Raw genomic sequence first — 21,650 nt, forward strand, 5'->3', positions numbered from 1 at the left:
GAGCCTGACAGGCCTATCTGCTGCCAATATGAACATCCGCCGTGCTTGGCCTGACGACCTGATGAACATGCAGCACTGAAACATCCCAGTGCCTGCCCGAGAACTGCCAGATGAAGTACTACTTCTACCACGGCCCCTCTTGGCCCCAGCTCTCCTACATTGCTGAGGATGAGGATGGCAAGATCGTGGGCTACGTCCTGGCCAAGATGGACACATCACCTCACTGGCTGTAATACGTTCCCACAGGTGCCTCGGCCTAGCCCAGAAGCTGATGGACCAGGCCTCACGGGCCATGATCGAGATCTTCAGGGCCAAGTATGTATCCCTGCACGTGAGGAAGAGCAACAGCGCGGCCCTGCACCTTCATTGCAACACACTGAACTTCCAGGTTAGTGAGGTGGAGCCCAAGTCCTATGCGATGGAGAAGATGCATATGCCATGAAACGAGATCTCTCCCAGATGGCAGAGAAGCTGAGACAGCAGCTGGTGCTGAAGAAAGGCAGATACACGGTTCTGGATTCCAAGGAGAATCAGGGCAGCACACTTCCTGGTTCTGAAGAGGCCTGTTAGCAGAACCTGGCCGGAGATGACAGTGGGCAGTGACAGCAAAGACAGCGCTGATGTCCAAGACAGCTTGCAAGACTTGGATTCCACCTTCTAGAGCCCGCTCGAGCATTGTAGGTTCTTGCCATTTTAGCCACAGTTCTTTTGGGAACCCTGGCTGTGCTCTGCAGTGTCTACTCTGGAGTCACCCACAGTGACCCAAATGGCTTCTTATTGTCAGTGCTTATAGCAGCAGCCTTCCACATGACCTAATCATGAAGGCGTTCCACGACACAGAAGCTGCTGTGTAGAAGCCAAGGAACTTTGAGGACTGCCATGGCAGCACCGTCCTTGGCTTCTGCCATCCTCTGTATTCGGTCTGCAGTTGTCCTGTACTGATTGTTTGTATGCTGTAGGGTTTTGCCTAGAATGCCAAACAGGAAGTGGCGATAACTCAGGAAAGTCCCCAGCTTTCAGCGTTTGCCATTAGTTGGGTTTTCATTTTTGAGTAAGCAGTACCATCATTAGTCCTTATTCCCTCTGCCTCTGTCTGGTGGAAGTTACCTACTCTTGCCTTCTATGGAAACTGCCGGAGCCCTTCCCTCCCTCTTTGAAGAAGACTGTTCCCTTTTGGTGGGAGAAGGAGATAGGTGTTGGACTTCTGCACAAGCAGAATTTGTAGATCTTAAGGAAAGGACAAGCAGAAATCATATTGTAATCTCTGATCCCCCCAAATGAAAATATTAAAAAGGGAAAAAAGTGCAGTGTCTTTATGAGGAAAAAACTATTTTCTTTTATTTTATCAGTTAAGATATATTTTTATGAGTTCCAAAGGACAACTGTTGAGACTCGTGCCTATAAACTTTAGGACTCAAGTTCTGTTTTGTCTGCTCCGGGAATGTTCACACATTCACATTGGCTATATGTAGTGTGAGGAAAATTCTATGATGCACATGCTGTATTGATTTTCTATTAGGACAATACACAGCAGTACTGACTAGTATAACAAGTTTAATTCTGTGTGCTTGTGTCCTGAAAAGTTTTATTTTATGTTTTCAGATTTTTTACAATTTAGCAGCCAGCACTGTATAAATTTCCCATAAATATAGTAGAAAGCAAGCAATAATCTTTATGTTTTGGAGAAATGCTTCATAAAACAAAAAGTAGACGGGTATTTGTTCAGGATCAGGACATCTTTTTACTGTCACTAACATTTATCACACACACACACACACATACATAACTCAAGAGCTTCATATCACATTGCTGACAATTTGATCTTAAAGATAAAGAGATAAAACAATTCTTTGAATGTAAGAACTACTCATATTTCTTTATTTTACAGCTCTAGGCAAAGAAATGCTAAGAGAATGTTTCTGTCTTTGTATTTTAATGACTAGTGTGCTGAATGTGTGTTTGCTTGTGTACGTGTTTGTGCATGTCTGTGTGCATGCATGCCCACTATGCTGGACATAAACACAGTAGAAAAGTTACATTGAATTAATCATAGAAGAGTTATCTTGAAAGTGCTAATTTTTCTTCGTTAGTTTGTTTTGGAGTTTTCAAGACAGTCCTTTTTTATGTATCCCTGGCTATTTTGGAACTCACTATATATACCAAACTCTCTTTTTTCTCCGATATTTAGTGATCTCCCTGCCTCTCTGCCAAGAGCTAGAAGTGTATTTTTAAAGAATTTCTGCAGTTTTTTTTTAATTTATCAGTACTATTGTTAGGTGAGAGGACAATCAACTAATGGTACTGTGATGGTTAAAACACTGCAATGGTCAGCCTCCTACTCAGGTACTTGTGTTCTGGGATTATGGATGTGTATTGAAAAAATATTTTTATACTATATCTTATGTTAATACTTTCCACTCACCCAATACCATCCAGATCCTTATTATCTTCCTAACCACTTAAATCAATATCATTTTTTTGCTTTCTCTCCCTCTCATTAAAAAAAACAAACAGGCATTTATTAAAAAGAAGAAAAGATAAAATAATAATTAAAAGAAATACAATGAAAACAGACAATCCTTAATGGGATAAAACAAGCAAACAATGGATCAGGTTGTTTAAAAAAAGATCCAATGTAAAAGCAACAGAAACACATGTAGTTGCATATACAAATATTCAAAACACAGAAATCCCATAAAGATTACAAAGCCAGAAACAATACTGCAGAGGGCCATAGGATCCATGCACTAAAATTTCAGTTGATAGAGCAGAAGGCTGATCCACCAGAACAAGTGTACTCTGTGGGTGATGAACCAAGTTTGCAAGACACTGGATCTATCTCTTTTTGTATATTGACAGATTCTTACAGTAGATCTCTTGTGAAGCCATAGGCACCCTCCCTTGGCAGAAGATTCAACAGAGTATGGATTATTGGACACAATTCTTTCCCATGCACTGATATATTGGATCATCTCACTATGGGGCCTGAGAAACAAAGTGCAGTCTCTGTTTACGGAAATGTTCACATCATTTTCTGGATTTTGTAATGGATATCTCTTTTTTTGGATATTACTTTAGGCATATAGATAACACAGCATTGGCAATAGGATAACTATCCACCTGAACGTTACCTATCTCTTATATTATAAAATATCTTGATTTGGGGGCCGGTTTCCTACCCAGGATCTGGCATGTGCTTAATATTCACACTATGCTGCTTGCTGAAAGTGTGACTGAATCAGATCTGCTTGTTTGCTTCTCTGTTTGAGCATTTGGTTCGTTGATTGATTTCTGGCTCAATTGCTAATCATTATATTGTCAGATGCCATTTTTGGAATATGCTTACAATTTTTAATTTGTCATCCGTTGTATTTGATGTTGCTCATCTTTTCCCCTTGCCCAATTCTTCCTAGATACTCCCCACTTCCCTACCTACCCCACTGCATATTTGCTATCTCTCTCTCAATAATAAACCAAAAATCCAATACACAATAAATACAATGGGACTAAACTAAACAAAATCAAACAAAAGCAGCACACATAAAACACTGTCTATTTGTGTTGGCCCTTACTCTATTGGGCGTGCAGTCTGTCCTAGTATGATTGATATGCCCAATGACACTCCATTGGAGAAAGGTGGTTTCCCTCTCCCATCAGATACCAATTACAAATTGCTTTCTGATTAGGAGTAAGACTTGGTGTTCACCCACTTTTCTCTGTCCTAGGATTCTTGTCTGCATTGAATCTTGTATATACTGTCACTTTCTCTGTGAGTTCATCTGTGTATCAGTTATGGAGACATTGTTTCCTCCATGCAACCATTTATTACATCTAGCTCTGACCATATTATCCTTACTAATCTGCTTAGACCTAGTCTTTAAAGGGAGAAGCTTCATGATGACATTTAGTACTGAATATCTAGTCTCTCACTTTTTTGTACTTTTTCCATTTGTGTTTATTGCACTTTGTCTATTTATTGTTCTCTGCATTTATTAACCATCTACTACAAGAAGAAATTTATCTCATGAGGGATGAGTTATGTACTAGTCTATGGGCACAGCGATATATCAATGGTGTCTTTTTATTGCTATGATCCTTTAGCAGAATACATGTAATGCATTTTCCCCTAGAATCTCAGGAATCTCTTGAATCTATGGAATCTCAGGTTCTTGGCCACTTTAGCAGTGTTTGGTATGGATCCCGTCTCATGGAGTTGGCATTTAATCAAATAAAATATGGTTGGCTATCCCATAACATTTATGCCACTATTTTACAAATATATCTCACAAACAGGACATGGTTGCAACTTGCAAGATTTGTTACTGGGTGATCTTCACAATTACTTTTCTGATCTAGTAGCTTGCAGAGTACTTCTCAGTGCCATGAATGCTTGTCAGTAGTGAGGAAGCTTCTTGTTGGTCAATTTCTTCCTGTTTGATGATGCAAAGAAGTGCTATCTCTAGAAATTAGGCCTTGTCATCAGTTGTTGGAGGGAAACCAATGGTTTTGCCAACAGTGTATGATGTTTATTTGGGGAAAGAATTATGGGGTCCCATTGGATAATATTCTATAAGATGCACCTCTTTCTTTTTTATTTATAATTTATTTTATTTTTAAAAAAATCCAAACTATCTTTTTTCATTTTATATACTAATCCCGTTCCCTCCCCTCCTCCCATTCCCTCCACCTTTGTACCCACCTGACCTTCATCCACTCCTCAGAGAGAGTAAGGCATATTGCCTTGGGGGAAGGTCTAAGGCCCTCACTACTACATATAGGCTGAGCAAGTTATCCATCCAAAGACATTGAGTTCCAAAAAAGCCAGTACAAGCAGTAGGGATAAATCCTGGTGAAACTGCCAGTGGCCCTGCAGTCTGCCCCAGCCATCCAACTGTTACCCACAGCCAGAGGATCTAGTTTTGTCCTATACTGCTTCCTTCCTTGTGAGACTGGAGGTGGTAAGCTCCCATTACCTCAGGCAAACTGTTTCAGTGGGTGTCCCCATCATGGTCTTGACCTAAAGAGGCAAAGGCTCATATTCTCACTCCTTTCAATCTTCAACTGGACATTTAGAGCTTAGTCACTTATAAGTGGATACTAGCTGTAAAGCAAAAGATAATGAGCCTATAGGCCATGATCCTAGAGAAGCTATGTAACAAGGTGAATCCTAAGAAGAACATACATAGATCCACCTGGAAAGGGGAAATAGATAAGATCACCTGACAAAATTGGGAGCATGGGGGTGGGGAGAGAAAGGAGAGAGGAAGAGGAGGAGAGAAGGGGAAGGCAGTGGAGAAATTGAGAGAGTCATTATAGGGTTAACAAGAAAGCTGGCACTAGAGAAATTCCCAGGAATCCACAAGGATGACCCCAGCTAAGACCCTAAGCAATAGAGGAGAGGGTGCCTGAACTGGCCTTGCCCTGTATTCAGATTGATGAATATCTTAAATGTCACCATAGAATTTTCATCCAGCAACTGATGGAAACAAGAGGCAGAGACCCACAGTAAGCACTGAGCTGAGTACCCTTTTCTTTTACTGATGGTTTTCCTGGTAGCATAGGATGCCCAGCTATGGACTTAACTCCCTATTATATAGTGATCCCATATAGATTCCTTTCATCTATTTGTTTGTCTTAGGAAGTTTCATTGGCATGAGATTTCCACAAGGCATTAAAAAGCCTTTAGTACAAGTTGTTCCTCCCCATATATTCTTCTTTAACCCGCCCTTTTATCATCCTCCTCACTTAATCCTCTTGTTTGATGCTCTCCTCTTTCTTAGACGACTCCTTCTCCTTCCTGGTACTCTACTAGCTACTTTCAAATTTTTGTAATATTTTCACAGTTAAATATTACCTGAACGCTAAAAAAATTATTAGAAATTATAGAACTAGCACCGTATTGTATCCATAAATATGTTTTGTTTATGAAAAGTATACTTTAAATGTACTTGAAGATTGATTTTTAAAGCTATGTAGCTAGTAAAGAATTCATGTTTTGAAACATTCAATTTTGAAATGCCAAGGTTATAGATGCTTCAAATAAATGGATTCTTCCTTAGTTTTCAGCATATTCACATATTTTTCATTGTCTTCTGATAAACATGTTATATTTGGCTATGGATCTATGGATATTTTACTTGCATATATGATTTATCCCAGGAGAGTAACAAGCATGATAATTCTATAACTTCCATGTTTTTTTTTTTACTTTTTAATCTCCATCATATAGTTAGAAAATGAAATGTCACTTTTTCTGAGTTAAATTTTTCCAAGAAAAGTGCTAGTAAATTTCATTGAATGTGGTTAAATACAAAAAATAAGGTAAAGATTAATATATAGTTTCTGCATTGAATTTTTCAAAATTGTTAAGCTTTTTAGATGCTTCAGTAATAAAAACACAGAATTGCCATGAAACAACTTCCTTTTAGACAATATTTTCCAGTAACAAACACCTTCTTACCACTAGGTTTGATGTTGTATTCTAATAGGTGATCTAAATTATCCTAATGATATTTTTGAAAGCACCATTCAATGGACAGAAAGCTATATAAAACATATTAGTCTTGTTTTGGTACTTTTCAACAATAGTTGAATCAAATCCAATAAATTTTGTCAGCTTTGGCTGCAATATCTATAGTCATGAATTTTGAGTGACATTACATCAGCCCAGACAACACTCTGTATAACCCTCTTTCAGTCTTGCAAGCTGTTTTACATCATGAAAAAAAATCCATATTTCCTCAAAACAAACAGGCCTCTTGATATTTTGTACTTGATTTTGAATAGCTCTGTACTTTGTTATCTTTCATTTTGAAATGAAGGTATCATACGTTGGGTTAGGAAAATGACAACCTTTATCAATAGTTGAAAAACATAGCTATTCACAATTAATGTATCAACCTAAGCATTGTTAAGCATAAAAACGAGAATATTTATTTGATTTTATTTATATTGACACATGTACAAGGAAATTTAATTTAATAGTCTTTAGTGTGATTGTTAAAATCATTTAAGAATGAGAAAGGTTGACATACAAGCAACAAATAGTATTACAATAGAGAAAAAAGAGGCTGATCCACATCAGGGTCATTTTAGTATAAACTGAATGAAAGTAAATGAAACTAGTATATGTCTACTGATTATTTAGCATGCTAATGTAACCTTTCCATGATATCATATTGTAATTCTTCAGAATGAGAACTATGATATAGAAATATGTATCAGTAAATGGAATCTGAAACTGAAGTGTACTGTTTAATGACACAGATATACTACATTGCTTATTATGAGCACTGACTCACTCTGTTAAGCTTTTGCTATAAAAGAGGATCATAGAATATCTGTACAAAAGAAAAGTGGTATTCCTTGGAATAATCACCCATTGAGAAGAAAGAGCTGCAAAGCCCCTAGGGTATATTTGCTGTAAGGTCTTGGAATATAAATTTATATGTAGGAATACTTACCTCCAAAAGTCACCCAAAATCCAGTACAATTTTGAGCACAATAATTACATATACATCCATACCATAAATATTCGACACAGCATTCAAAAATTCATGACGGCAAAGCAGTAGCTCACCTTTCAACTTCATGATCCAGACATATTATGCATAAAACTTAGACAACAATGGGGACACTAAGTGAGACTTAATTAGATCTAATCTACATAGGAAGTAGAAAGTAGAAAAAGACAAGATGTCTGAATATATTGGGAGCATGGGAACGTTGGGGAAGGATTGAAGGAGGAAGGGAGAGGCAGGGAGGGGAGCAGAGAAAAATGTAAAGCTCAATAAATATCAATTAAAAAATTATCTATTTAAAGTAGTCTACATGAGATCTACTGTGTACTACCTGGCCAGTTAGTGACCAACAAGAAAATGACGATAGTTCACATTGAAGGTGAGGAGGATAATCCTGAGATACTGTTTTAAAAAAAAATTCTAAAGGGACCTAAAAATTTAAACTCTGATAGTTATTCTTTGAAGAGAAAAAGATGTGATTTGTGTATTTTTAATCTTAATATTTGTCCTATAGATTCACATATATTTGCTAATATTTGTGTCTGTTCACTTCAGTATGCACTAGTTCATGGCACACATGAATCCTAGCCTGCTGGTGGTTTCAGAATTATTCGACCCAGAAATGATAAACACTTACCTTAGAATATTTGGCCCTCTATATTTCAGAGGATAAGCAAAGCAAAGCAAGGCTTCTCAGCTTCTAAACATTGCCTATAATTATTCTAATTAAAATTAATTAGAATGGCATAATTAATTGAAGATCTATTATAATGACGCCATCTTAAGCATGTGATAGGATAAAGAAGGGAGTAATGAAGAAGTCTCTTTAAGGATGAGAAAAGTTGAAATTTTTCTGAATTCCTTAACTCACTATTGAGGCTTAATCAAAGCCATTTGGTTTGTTCTTTACATCTCCGGTGTGTTTCCAATCTACATGATAGCTTCTTGTATTTCTACAGGAACATTGCTAATATAGCAATATTTAAAGATGTTTACATGCAAGACAAATGCATATTAAGCTGACTACTCCGTACAGGGAAGACTGGGCAGAGAGTCCTCTATATTGTGTTTTTGCTGAGATCATTTCAGGGTTCACTAAAATTTTATCTCTTTGACAGAAAATCCATGAAAAAAATACCCATCTATAGTCTAAGAACCTAAAATCTATGTCTCAGCTAACTTATCTTAGGTTCTATTAAACTGACTGTTTATTCAAATTATGCTATCCAGTTAACTGCTTATTTCAGCTTTTGTTAAAGTGCATGCTTGCGCAAAACCTCCCCTGCAGTTTCAGAGAGAGCTACCAGAGTGTGGATTTTTTTTCTTTAAAATCTGTTGCTCTAAATTGTCTAAATGGCTATTCTTGGGTGCCAAATACCTGAGTGTAATCTCAGCCAGTTTCAATGGCTTGACACTGTGTCTGATTGGTTACCTCTGGTGAGCTCCCTGGAACACTCATAAGTAGTTTTCCCTTTAACTTTCTATTTTCATCTTCATCTCTTTATCAACAAGTCAAAGAATAAAATTTCTATATAATGCTGTAAAACATGTTCTCACATGTCCTCATCTTGTGTTCATCAGTTACTTTTGTGTTTCCTACTCAGTTTAATGGATATTTTTTTCCCCAAGCATCCATGCAGTTTCCTTGCTGGAGCAAGCGACAGTTTATCAGTGACATACCACTGAAGAAAATAGACTCCAATGAAAGCTGGAAACTCGTGGTTGTCTTTTATCTTTTATTGAATGCCAACGCTCCTATTTGGTGTAAATCTATCTGTCTGCTGTCTATCTATCTATCTATCTATCTATCTATCTATCTATCTATCTATCATCTATCTATCTCTATATATATATCTATATCTCTCTATATACATATACAAATCTTATACATATAACCACAGCTCTAGTGGGTTCATGAGTGAAATAATTATGTCATGTCCAAAAGATGTCTTTTTTACTGTACATATCCCTTTCCTCTGGCTTTTATATTCTCTCTGCATACTTGTAAAGCATGTTTTCTAGCCTTTGCAGAGGTGATCTAGCTGTTTCCCCTTGTAGATTGAACCTTTTTGTCACCTTTATCATTCATAGTATTTCTGCTTAACTGCTATCACTGCAGTAAAAACTTCTATGATGCAGACTGGGCACAGCACTAATCCGTGCATAGGAGTTTTACTATTTGTGATTTTCATTTGTTGATTAATTAATCAGCACCGTAGTCTCAGAATCTTCATTCTTAAAGTCATAGTGTCAATCCCTAGCTCCTACCTAAAGCTTTTTTCTTTAACTTGATCTGTTACATTCCCTTCATGTTTTCCAGGAGTAATGTAATAAACTTCTCTGAAAGTCACATGTCAAGTATTTCAGTTATTGTAATCAAATTATTTATTTCACACTGCTCAGTTCTGTCATTGAGGTACAGAATATTGAGGTACATTTGGCTGTCATACGTATAATAAATGTGTGTGTCTGTGTGACATCAAGCTGATATCATTAACTCCTAATGTAAGATTAATCTGAGTCAAATATCTGGCATAGAGATATGGATGGAGGGTTAGATTTAAGCATGACAAAGTCTAGGCAATAAATGTAAACAAGTGTGGCCATAGTATTGAAGATTTGAGTCAAAGCATAGTAGAATAGCTAGAGTAACAGTGCAGAAACACAGCAAGTGAGTGAGATTTTACAGATTGAGGCTTTACTTTCATGATGGATAATAAAGTTTCATAGTTTCTTAATCAGTTGGAAGCTTTTGAAAAAAGGCACTTACCCTTCCCTGCTGGCTTTGGAAAAGCACATAGTCATGAGATGTACAGCTGCAAGGAAATGAATTCTGAGACAACTATGTGAACTTGGAAGACAGCCTGAGTTTCAGATGGATTGTAACTTCAGAAAGACCGCGACTGACGTTGTAAGAGTCTGTATTCAGGAAGCACCTAAGCCTTGCCAGGACCTTGGATTCAGTAAAATTGAGAGATAGCAAAAGTCCATGAATTAAGTTGGCACACACATGTGATTAGTTCCTGCATCCTGCCTCCACAACTAGCATCATTGCTAATGCTCCTAAGGTACCTTTCCTAACTGGTATACTGTTGTATATTCTCTCTTATAGCCTTATGTCTATAAATTTTCTAGGTGCTCTAATGCTATAGTTCAATAATATAAAGAAAATTAGTCCATATTAACTTAATTTAATCAATATTAAAATTAGTCACTAGTCTCTATGATAAAATTTGTCAACAACCAGTATGTAATGATATATACTTTCTCCTTAAAATGTGGGATGTACCATTCTGTGAAAACTCTGTGATAGCAGTTTTCCTTTATTTTTTGTTTTTCCCTTCTGGGTACTTAGTGTAGTCTTTTTCATTTAGCTACTCTTAAATATAGCTGATTTGTGTATGCATGTGTATTTGCCTAAGCATGTGCATAGATACAAACAAGAAAATTGTTATCACAATATGCATTGTTGCACAATAAGTAAACATTGATTAACCAATTGATATTGTGATAAAATTTATAATTATCTGGCCCTCACATATTCATTCATATCCCAATAAATATCACTTCATAGGTATCCAGAGAGGAAATAAAACAAATATAATAATAAAAAATTCAATTAAGTTTGTGTTTTAAAATACCTTCTAATTTTACTAATATATCACAAATAAATATCAAATTAATTTGAATTCATTAATCATTATAAGATATCTACCACAACACTAACTTAGGCATGTAGCTTTTTACTGCCTTTGGGTACATGAAAACATAGAGTTGGAATGCCTTATTTGTGAATGTTAGGCCCAAATAATAATAGTTGTCTTGGAACAATCAAGATAGTCAAGCAAGAAAAGATGTGTGCTATTAAGCCCAGTGACATAAATTCTATTCTCATACGGTACAAGGAAATAGCTAGATAGCCCCAATTTTCCTCTGCCCCCCACAAAATAACATGTTATGTATGCACATACACACACATATACATACACAGAGGCATGCACACACATATGTACATACATATACACACACAAACAAAGACACACACATATACACATACAAAGAAAGAGTCAATGCATGAGTAAAGTCGTCAGGAGAAATGATATAGCAGATAAAAGCACTTGCAGCTTGTCCTGAGGGTCGGTAGTGAGATCCCATCATCCATGTCAGGAGGTGACAACTGACTGGAACTCTAAAGATCAAGAGTCTTTCAGCTTCTGAGAAAGCCCATGAACATGTGGTATACATACATACATACACAGACACAGAAATGCACATCAATGTAAATAAAAATAATTTTTAAATTAAAATGTAAAAGTGCTAGTTTATGGGTAATATTCTTACCCATTTCTTACAAAATGCATACTTGCAAGATTGTAAAACTTATGATCCTTGAAATAAATATCCATCATGACTATAAAATTCACTAAGTGAGGACAAAATAAAAAAGCTAAGAAAAATTTATGTGAATAATATGCATGGTATATATCATCACATTTTCAAAATATAAAAATGTAAAATAAAAATAGTTCATTTCCCAGTGTCCCTACAAAATATTTTTAATTGAAACAAAGCACATATTTGTTCATAAATGGCCCCTTTATAATGGTCATACAATGATGAAGTAAGCAAACAAGACATTTTTAGCTCCTAATTGTCTTATTAAAAAGTATATAAAGGGATTGGCATGTTGGCTTGAAGTTTAAAAGCACTAGCTCTTCCTCAGAGAATTCAGTACAATTCCCAGCACCCACATTATAAATTCAACTCAGGGGATTGAATATCCATTCTTGGTATCCATTCTACTGCATACACATGATACACAATTATACAGGCAGATAAAACCCACACACACATAAAGTAAAATATAAAAAACTTGTACCAGTATTCATTTATATTATTGTATATTTTCTCAGAAACAAAAGGAAGACTCAGACAGTATTATAAAGTATGAACTCACTTTTTCTAACTAAACACAGAAATAAACTCATAATTGAATACTAATAATTATTTTAATTTCTATCATCTGTTAAATGTCCCACATTTGATCAAATTCTAATAAATTTTGCACCCATACTGGTTTTTATACATTTTATTATTTTAATATTTCTCTCTCAATAATCTTTTGTTTTAACCCATTCTAGGTTGTAAATAGTCTAGACTTTCTACTCCAATAATTGTTGAATTCACCTCTCTTCCCCTGTTTCTTTGTGTGTGTGTATTTATGCATATTTGTGTGGAATTGTGTCTCACTAGAATATTCTACTTACTACCTGAGAATTTCCACCAGGTAGCTTACTGCTGGGATAATTTTCTATTATTCCAGAAAAGAGATATTACACATAAAACACGAATGTGCCATTTATAAATGTTCCTATGAACAGAATTAACTAAGTTCTATATGACCTGCTTAAATGCCAAGAATATTGGCAATGGGGACGATCATTTATACCTAGCATAGTCACTGATTTTTCATGTATTCTGTTATGTAAATGGAACATATTCCTTTTTATCTCTGAAGTTATTCTAAGGATCACTTGAAACAGTGATGAGCGAAATCAGGCTTCCATTAAGTACTGTATTTGGGAATTCAGAGGAAGATAGTGAAAGGAAAGGGTTCATGATTCTATGATAAAAGAAGCCATGCTCTCCATCAGAACTTGAGAGAAATTCATTGCTGAGAGCAAATGATAATGAGATCTCAAATTGAAGCTCTGTAAGTTAAAAAGGTAATTAGCTTGTCTATCTTATTCACCTACGGGGGCAAAAACAATTCAGTTCTCACTGTTAAAATGGATTGCAGTTGTATTGGATTTTAAAAGCTGACTTTTTAAATATGTATGAATATATAACCTCTGCATAGGAGAGGCACAGATCACTTAGAAAGCCTTCATTCAGCTAAGTGACTTCAGTGTAGAATTTATATGTCATTTGAAATACAGATTGAAATATGTTTACTCTCTGTTATGCAAAATCAAAATAAAAATGTATGAAATGAAAAAGTTACTCTTCTATTATTCTTGAAAGTAGTCATAAGACTTTCTCATGATTTATTTTTTATTAGAAAATTTTTGGATTAGAATTGCTTTTATATAAAGCAAATGTATTCTTTTTTTTAATATAATTTTTTATTGAAAAAAAAAAAGATTTCCGCCTCCTACCCGCCTCCCATTTCCCTCCCCGTCTCCCTTTTCCCCCCACCTCCCTCTCCTCTCCCCCTCCCCCCCACTCCTATCCCCCTCCCTCTCCAGTCTGAGGGGCAGTCAGGGTTCCCTGCCCTGTGGAAAGTCCAAAGTCCTCCCCGCTCCATCTTGGTCTAGGAAGGTGGACATCCAAACTGGCTAGGCTCCCACAAAGCCAGAGCATGAAGTAGGATCAAAACCCAGTGGCATTGTCCTTGGCTTCTCAGCAGCCCTCATTGTCCGTCATATTCAGAGAGTCCGGTTTTATCCCATGGTTTTTCAGTCGTAGTCCAGCTGGCCTTGGTGAGCTCACAATAGATCAGCCCCACTGTCTCTGTGGGTGGGTGCACCCCTCGTGGTCCTGACTTCTTTGCTCATATTTTCCCTCCTTCTGCTCCTCCTTGGGACATTGGGAGCTCAGTCCAGTGCTCCAGTGTGGCAGACTGTATTCTTAAAGTATGCCAACTGCTCATGGATTTCAGTATATACACAAGGACCTTTCAGAATTGCTTGATATAGAAATGTAAAGTAAACGACAGTGGATAAGTGACTTGATTAATATTATTAAAATACTCACATGTGAATCAGTACATCATCAACTATATTTTTCTAGCTAGTTCTTTTTTTACTGATTTTTTATTGAGCTCTACATTGTTCTCAACAATTATATCTTAATATAACTTAAAATATAGTTCAACATTTTCACACTAGGTGATTTGTTAACAAGCTGTACAAATCACTTACATTTCATGCAAAAATCCCCAGTGACATACTTTTTTAGGTACAAGAATTATTATGTGTTATGGTTAATATTTAAATAGTTCATTGACCATAGTATTAATGTGATTAGGTTTTATTGTAAAGTCTCTGAATATTTGGGAATAAAGGGCTTTGGCTTTGGATGTCATAGGATATATGTTGTATTCTCTCAGGTTTGCGGCTATATTAGAGGACACAGAGACAGACTTGCATACACATCCATGTTTATTATAGTATTCTTCAACAGAAACAAGATGGGAAAACAGTGTTGATATACATCAACAGATGAATGGATGGAGAAAATGAACACGAACACAGAGGATATTTATTTAGTCATGAATAAACCTGAAACTGTTATTTGTAGGAAAGTGGTTAATATCAAGACAACATCATTTTTAAGTAAAATAAGTCTAACTCAAAGAGAAAAATGCTGGGTTATTGTTCATATGTGGAATCTTCTATCATCTATCTATTTATGTATCTATGTATCTATCCATCCATCTACCTGTTGATCTATCTACCTATCATGCATGCATGCATCCAACTCTAGTGTAAAATATGGAAGCCAAAGAAGAAATGTGGTGATCAAAAGTGAAGGGAGCAGAATATTAGATAAGCATGAGAAAAGACAAAATTAACACATCTAAGTGAAAACATGCTGTATTTTAAACATGATATGTGAATGTGTGTATTAGTGTGTGCAAGTTTGTGTGTGTGGTGTAATACAAAAGTACATGGCAGGTTATTTTGGGAAGTAAGAAATCTGCCAAGTGATGGGGAGAAAGGATAATTGCAATTATTCGGGCAATAATATGAGCAAAACACAATGCCATTTATCATTGAACATGTTATAATAACGTTCTCTGTTTGAAATGCTGATGGGAAGCAAAATTACCACTGACAGCACCTAAATAAGTAATTGCCTTCTAATAAAATATCATTTAAAAACATGGATAAAATCATTATTACTCTAAGCATCTACTTCTGAAATTTACATGCTGACCAAACTATAAAGGACTATAGAAAAATTCTATGATCATTGGCCAATTTAATTTGTCTCTCATTTGTGGATAGGAAAAGAAAGAAGCTTCTAAATGACAAAGATAAAGCTATAAGGTGAATTGCTCCTTCACCAATCTGGCTTTCCTAACTTTATCTTCCAAGATCATAGTGCTTTGTATGGAATATTTCAAGTTGTCAAGAAATGTGTTTAGAGAGGCTTTTAAGCATTACATATAATTTTGCAACTCTTTTCATGATCACATTTTAATGTTGCATTTGTTAATAACCTACAATTATTGAATAGTGACTCAGGGTGAACTAGGATGAAGTATTGCACTTCACGTGTGTAGCTGACGGAATTACGAGAAGACACAGTCTCCATGCAGTGGCACTGATCCTCAAGCTCTTAAAGTCTTTCCACTTCCTCTTCTACAATGTCCCTTGAGCCTTAGGAACAGGAGTTGTTTTGTAGATGCATCAATTGGAACTGAACTCCCCAAATTTACATTTTGATTGGTATGCTTTCCCATAATGTCTCTGTTGCAAAAAAAAAAAAAAAAAAAAAAAAAGTCTTCTTGATGGGTGAGGATTACACTTGTCTGCAGGTATAAGAACAAGTATTTTAGAGTGTAGTTAGGGATTATGCCAGTTTAATGAAGTAGTAGTTGTAGATTCTTCTCCAAGGTCCATGAATGCATTACCTCAATGTAGGTAGTGACGTTTCCAGTACAAGACAGTTTTCCTCTTGTTTCACCACACTTAAGTCCAATTAGAAAGCTGCTAGTTGGAAAGGTATGTGTGTCACTATAGCATTGTTACAGCCATCTTTCCATAGAGGTCACTGTTCTGGTTCACAGAAATCATAGATGGCTAAGACTGTTGTTTGATTCCCTCAAGTGGTAACTTGCATGACCATGAAAGCTAGTCCTCAGGGAGGAGGCTTTTAGATCAGGTCTAGTTCTCGGACCTCTGGGAATCCATGTCTGAAGTGAGCAATATATTTAGCAATCGGAACATATGTTTCCTATCTCTTGAGTTGCAACCAAGGGCAAAGACAAGAGCTTGTGTTTGGAGAGTCACTTAAACATGAGCCGAGCAAGAACAGCAGCAATAAACATGGGAAACTGGACTTAAATAGGGGAGAAAATGAAACTTCAACCTGTGCAAGCAGGGAAATATGGGATGGTTTGAATGAGAAAAGAGAAGAAAAAAAAATTTAAAAAGCGATTTTAAAAGTTTCAAGAGTATCATGTGAGTTTGGATTGGTTAGGTGGGTAGTGAGGTAGAGAGGATGGGGAGAAGTTATGGCAAAAAAAAGAAAACATTAAAATCATGTTGTATAAAAATAAATAAGCAAAATTAATTTCAAAAAGTTATACTTTGTTAGATATATGAAAAATAAATTTCAATTAAAATTGATATTTTCCGTGAAATATCTTCTGATAAAAATTTCTTTCTCTCATTTCCTCCCAGATCCTCTCTACCTTACCGCCTATCCAGTTTCATTGCTTCTTTCTTTCTTTGGTTAGAAAATAAACAAGAAAAAACTACATAAAATACAACCAAAACCAGACTAGAGTAAAAATTTTAAAAAAGCCAAGAGAAAATTAATGAGAAGCACAGCTGCCACTGCCATCACGATTGGCACTGCTTTATTTTCCATTGAGTAAATGTTCAGAAATACTTTTGATTTTTATCTTTATTTTATGATTCCCTGAGAAAATGTCTCATTATATATGTAGCCCTGGCTGTATCGGATCTTACGATGGAGACCAGGTTGGACTGGAACTCAGAGATCTGCCTGCCTCTGCTTCCTTGAGCTGGCATTAAAGGCGTGTACCACCATGCCTGGCAATATTTTTTGTTGTTTTCTTCCTTACCAAGAAGGTGCTCCCTGTTAGACTCTGTGCAAGATATTGACAATAATAATAATAATAATAATAATAATAATAATAATAATAAGCAGATACAGTGCTGTCACAGAAACTCACCACCTAATCTGCCTTCCTAATGCTCTTCGGTGTTGCTGGCTTCTTAAGGTCAGCTAACTCAGTGTAAGTGAACTGTTCTCAGACAACAGTTTATTGGCCAAAGAAGATACCTCATCATTCCATACACTATTTCATGCAAATGGCTTGTATTTTTGCCACTTTGTTTTTGTCTTTTCCTATCTTTGCCACTCAGAATATCCTTCCATTCATTATTATGTAGCTTTCACAGAAACAGGATTCATTACCCACAACAACCCTTGGCTGGCAACTTCTCCTTGCTTCTGATTCACTTGCAGCCAATTCTGAAGAATGCTGTCGAAATGCCATGCCCCTTCATCAGTAAACTCAAACAGAATCTAGAAATATATTTTGTCAGGATTCACAGTGTAAGTTTTGAATATGCATTAACATTTCATGCAGTGGTTCAAGTGTTCTTATGTCCTATTTCCCAGATATCCCAGGTACCCCCTCAACAGAGGCAGGTTTAATATATCACTCTAACTTCACAGCTCTTAGTCCTCTGATGTTTATTTTTTTCCCCTGAAATTATATTTAGAATGATAGTATCAGGTGAGTTTCCTGCCCTTTTCAGTTACCAAAAAGTGCTAGGGGGAGCCACAGGCTCATGACTTAAAAATCAGTCATTTGTGGCTATGAAAGATTTGTTTAGTTAGTTCTTCTCTTAAGATGAAAAAAAAAAAAAAACACACACACTTGTAATGGCATCGCTCCTTTATTAGAAATGAAAGGAAAAAAATACTGTGAGAAAGTGGACATATTTCATTTGACAATGATAAACTTCTGTGTCAGTATTTATAAAAAAAACAACCAATATTCACCCATGGCTTTAAAATATATTTTACATTTTGTATTTTATTTTTAAATTCTTATACAATATCATGTCCTTCTAAATCCTCCTCACTTCCTGATCCACTCAGCTTCAAAAGTAAAATTAAGCAATAACCAAGAGACAAAACTCACCAAACTATAACATACACACACACACACACACACACACACACACACACAAAATAAAACATGAAGTCAGTTTTGCACAGGGCAAGTAACTACACTTGAGTATGAGACCTACTCTAGAATGCGACTGATATACTTAGGGTCACTCCACTGGAGAAAATTGATATTCTCTCTCCCGGAAGCTATCAATTGCAAATAGCTTCTTTGTTAGTGATGGGACTTTGTGCCCACCTCCCCTTCTTCATGCAGGGATTCATCCATCTTTGATTTGTTCAGGTCTTGGTCATGCCCTTTGACAGTCTCCTTGAGTCAACATGTGGAGCCCTGTTGCAAGTTGAAGGTGGTCCTTCCTTGGAGCTAACCACCACCTCTTTCCAAAGATTTAGAGGTAAAGCACAATTTTCAAAAACAAGCAAATATTTATCTCTTCTATATTCAGGAAGACCCAACCAACCAAAACTTTTCATTGTTTAATTCCTTATCACTACAGGGGTCTGGCTTGCTCTGCTTGGCGAACATCTCTGAAAATATACTTACCTAGTTATTAGACCGGATAATGAGGTCTTTTTAAAGAGACCACTTATATTTTCTTTGTTACATGTATTTTTTTTGGTTGATTTTTTCCATATTTAAATTGTTAGAAATTTCTTTCATGAAAAGCTTTTTACCCATAATGTTAGCAAGATAACAAATTAAAGAATGATCATTATTAATGTCATATTTGTACAAAATAAGATTTCTCTAGTGGTTGGAATCAGTAATAGCTAATCAAAATACATGTTATTTTCATCACCTTGTCTTTGTTTATTTGTCTGTGTATGCATGTGAGGGCAACCATGCCATAGCATGAACACAAATGACACAAGGCCATTTGCTGGAGTTCTTTCCATTTTTCTGTTCTAGGGATCCAGTTCAAGTGAACAGGATTGGTGGTGAATGCTTTTAATTCATGTCATCTTACAGGTGCTGAAAATACAGATAGAGTATAATTCAACCTTATTTTTTTGGCTTGATTCTTTATGAGTTATCTACTCATTCATTTTCTTTTATTCATTGCAAACTCAGTGTGTTCTATTATGCACATATTGCTTTTGCTAGTGATAAGATGGAAAATTTTCTTTTTTGTTAGACTAAAAGGCTATTCAAGAGTTACAGAATTCACTGTGGATACTTTGGCCTCTTACATCCAAAAATATGAAAGAAGTGTGTATTTATATGTTTGTGCATGTCTATGTGAGTGTGCGTGTGCATGTGTGTGTGTGTGTGTGTGTGTGAGAGAGAGAGAGAGAGAGAGAGAGAGAGAGAGAGAGAGAGAGAGAGAGGAGAGAGAGAGAGAGAGAGACTCAGAGAGAAGAATGGGGATCTTTTCATGTATGCGCTGTAAGAATCACTCCTGAGTAGAAGGGATGCATTCTTAGTCCATTTCCAGTACTATGAGTCTTCCATGCCTGTCTCTTTCAAAGGAATCTCTGGCTGTGCATCATTACCTAGTGTAGTGGGAAAAGAAGAGAGGGAGGAAATGATAGGGAGGCTGAGAGGGAGACAGAGCTGTGGAATCAAAAGAAAAATGTTCTGTGCTGTAAGAAGAAAATAAATCGAAATTTCTACTTCAGGACCAAAGTCTTTCAAAGCCTGTAATTTCCCTCTTTTATTGATGCTATACACACCGACAGGGAGATCAGCTTTTGTATTCAGAAAAAGATAAACAGATCTATCACAAGACACCCACATCCCTAGCTATGAGCTGATAGGCATCCAAATCAGCTAACCTTTAAATCCATCTCTGTGCCCATACGTCTACTAAAAAGATATTTACTTTCAATCTTTGTGCTTAACTTACCTCAGTGCAGCTGTTTCTCAGTGCTGAAAAGTATAATAAATCATAAACATGTTGACACTTTGGTTCTAAAATTTTTTTCTATTTGAAATATTTCCTTCACATTATAAGTAAATATAATTGTCATATTTTTTACTTTCAAGTCTCAAATGTAATAAAATTCTGACTCCTATTGAGAAATTTCAATGTAGAATGTAAATAACTGCATTATATTTTTTAAAAAATAAGTATCTCTATTTACATACTTGAGACATATTTCTTTATATTATAAAAACAATGATCTGGTAATAATTATAATTTTAGGATTAAGACAAGAGTGATGTTCGTTCATACAAGACATAAGGGTTGGGGTTCAGTTATTCAGAACTCATGTGAAAGCTGAAAAGGCATAGTGGAAGTATATCATTCTTAAAAAAATTATGCTATTCTTGCTTTTTACTTTTTATGTATTCTAACTAAATAAATATTTTGACATATCAGAGTCAAATAAGACTCAGTTGTATTCTGAAATGTGCACCTTAGAATAAATGCACCTGAACTAATAAGCAGATTGTTTTGTTTCATCAGATCCAATGTATAGAAGGACATTAATCAAGTCTCTATAGACTTTAATTAATAACAATTTTCCTTCCTAATGGACTGGGAAAAAAACTAAAAAATGCATTTTCTCTGTCAAAAGAAACGTATTGAATGTAAAGGAGTGAGTGGATCAAATTAACCAGAAATTCCTAACATTGGGCAGTACAGGTTAATAGTTCTGGGCACATTACTATAAAGAAATATGATTTAATAGGAAATAATTTCTTTTGATACTTATTACATGGAGCAGGGAATTTTAGAGACCATTTAATGCAGAAGGACATGCTTCCTGATGGTAGTCAAATCTCACAAAGCTTGCTGAAGAGATTTATGAACTATCTTAGAAACCAATGTGCCCTAATAAAAAAGAATGGGCAGTTGTGATTATAACTGGGATCTAGACACACAGCTATTCCTGCATCATTTTACAATCTTCTTTACACAAACCTTGTCATCTAGCATGGATACTAGAAAGAAATTTTAATTCTATAAGAAAATTGTAATGATGTTGATTATAGTAAAAAAAATCTGAAGAAAGAAGGATAAACTTTAGATTAGAAAACATAGAGGAAAATGGTAATTCATTATTACCATCCACTGTTTCCACAGACTTTCTCCAATTACTTTAAATTTCATCTTATTAATATGCTTTTGTCATTTTACAGGTAACTGAAAACATACAGGTTTACAAAATTTAGATCTAAAAAATAGAGGCAATGTTCGCCGTGATCAGAGTCCGGTTTTATCCCATGCTGTTTCAGTCATAGTCCAGCTGGCTTTGGTGAGCTCCCAATAGATCAGCCCCACT

At 35.8% G+C, this 21,650-nt stretch overlaps 1 pseudogene; it reads left to right on the forward strand.

Annotated features, from left to right (window-relative positions):
* The first annotated feature begins 28 nt into the window (after nt 1-28).
* Nucleotides 29-661, forward strand: LOC126507253 (N-alpha-acetyltransferase 11-like; annotated as a pseudogene).
* Nucleotides 662-21,650: the final 20,989 nt, after the last annotated feature.

Source organism: Alexandromys fortis, unplaced genomic scaffold (genome assembly GCF_014885135.2).
Source record: "Alexandromys fortis isolate MF-2015 unplaced genomic scaffold, M_Fortis_MF-2015_v1.1 scaffold_63, whole genome shotgun sequence".
Taxonomy (NCBI): Eukaryota; Metazoa; Chordata; class Mammalia; order Rodentia; family Cricetidae; genus Alexandromys; species Alexandromys fortis.